The sequence below is a fragment of the Austrofundulus limnaeus genome, unplaced genomic scaffold, assembly GCF_001266775.1.
Source record: "Austrofundulus limnaeus strain Quisiro unplaced genomic scaffold, Austrofundulus_limnaeus-1.0 Scaffold468, whole genome shotgun sequence".
Lineage (NCBI taxonomy): Eukaryota > Metazoa > Chordata > Actinopteri > Cyprinodontiformes > Rivulidae > Austrofundulus > Austrofundulus limnaeus.
The window spans coordinates 138,765-140,462 of record NW_013952870.1 but is presented as its reverse complement, the minus strand read 5'-3'; the positions used below and the strand labels follow the sequence as shown (position 1 = coordinate 140,462).

General features: G+C 45.8%; 1 protein-coding gene across 1 annotated transcript in view; it reads left to right on the top strand.

The window, feature by feature from the left end:
• lnpk (lunapark, ER junction formation factor) overlaps positions 1-1,698 on the top strand; it is a gene marked incomplete in the record, with an annotated part of 42,781 nt that overhangs the window by 9,839 nt on the left and 31,244 nt on the right.

The following is a 1,698-nucleotide window of genomic DNA, read 5'->3' as shown; positions in this document are numbered from 1 at the left end:
GCACCACAGACAGGTGTCTCAGCTGCACCACAGACAGGTGTCTCTGCACCACAGACAGGTGTCTCTACACCACAGACAGGTGTCTCAGCTGCACCACAGACAGGTGTCTCTACACCACAGACAGGTGTCTCTACACCACAGACAGGTGTCTCAACTGCACCACAGACAGGTGTCTCAACTGCACCACAGACAGGTGTCTCAACTGCACCACAGACAGGTGTCTCAACTGCACCACAGACAGGTGTCTCTGCACCACAGACAGGCGTCTCAACTGCACCACAGACAGGTGTCTCAGCTTCACCACAGGGGTGCAGCTTCGGGCGGCTGTGGTGGAGTGGTAAGGGGAGTCATCCTGGAACCGGAAGGTCGCCGGTTCGATCCCCCATCCAGCCATCTCTGTTGTTGTGTCCTTGGCCAAGACACTTCACCTGCTTTGCTTACTGATGGTGGTCAGAGGGTCCGGTGGCGCCGGTGCATGGCAGCCCCACCTCTGTCAGTGTGCCTCAGGGCAGCTGTGGCTATAACGTATTTTGCCATCATCAGTGTGTGAATGTGTGTGTGAATGGGTGAATGTCTGTTAGTGTAAAGCGCTTTGGGGTCCGGAGGGACTTGAAAAAGCGCTCTATAACTTTAGTCCATTTACCAGAGGCAGGTGTCTCATGAAGCCAGAATGAAAGTCATCACTGAAGCAACACATTAACAAGTTTTCTCAACTGCAGCCACAGCTGTGCCATACATTAACAACAGCATCAATATGGTTATATAATAAGTTGATAACTAAATAAAACATTTAAATAAAATATATTTTATTCACCAAAACTTTTTATTATCTGTTTAAAAACTACATTTTCCTCAAGAAAAATCCAGCTCCTCTTTCATACAGGTCCTCCTGGCGTTTCGTTTCAACAATAAGTCCCTTTCATCACCACTATGAAGCTAACACTGAAAGTCCAGTCTGTTCTGTTCTGTATTTTTGTTATAAGTTTTAATTTTCTATAACTCTGAGAATGTCCGCTCGGAATTTAGCTTGTAAGACACTACAGAAATCTAGTTTCCCGGTTCTGACTCCTGCTCTCTGATCATCCAATCAAACGATGAGAAAATGTTGACGCTGTCCGAGGCCAGCTCACAGGCTCTGGGGTCAGATTTATAAAACTTGCATACATCACTTTTCATGCCAAGGTTGTGATTTATAAAATCCAAACTTGACGTGAAAATGTGTGGTGCCTCACGCCAGCTTTGACCCATGCGTGCGCTCATTTTGGAGATGGGAAACTGCGACTTTAGCGACACAGATGGTGAAGTGAGGAATTAGAGCCACGCTGTGTAATGATCACTGTCAGATATTTAATTTCACTTCATAACCAGACTTAGATTTTTATTCAGCTTTATCATCAGCTTTCTTAACAGTATTATTTATGCTTCTGCTGCTGAGCCAGAAGGACCTTTGAAATTAAAAAATAAAAAACTTAAATCTTAAATAAAAGTTCACGCAACTCATTAATTTTTTCCTCCTCCTCAAGACCCAGACCACAGACCCCTCCCCGACAAGAGACATTTCAACAGCACAACAGCAAAAGTCATGCTTTGGGTACACGCGCAGGGTGCACCCACCCTCGCCAGTGTGGATGTTATAAAAAGTTCACTTTTTAAAAACCACATTTGTCGCGTGCGGGGTGGATGGGGGAGGGGGTGGGG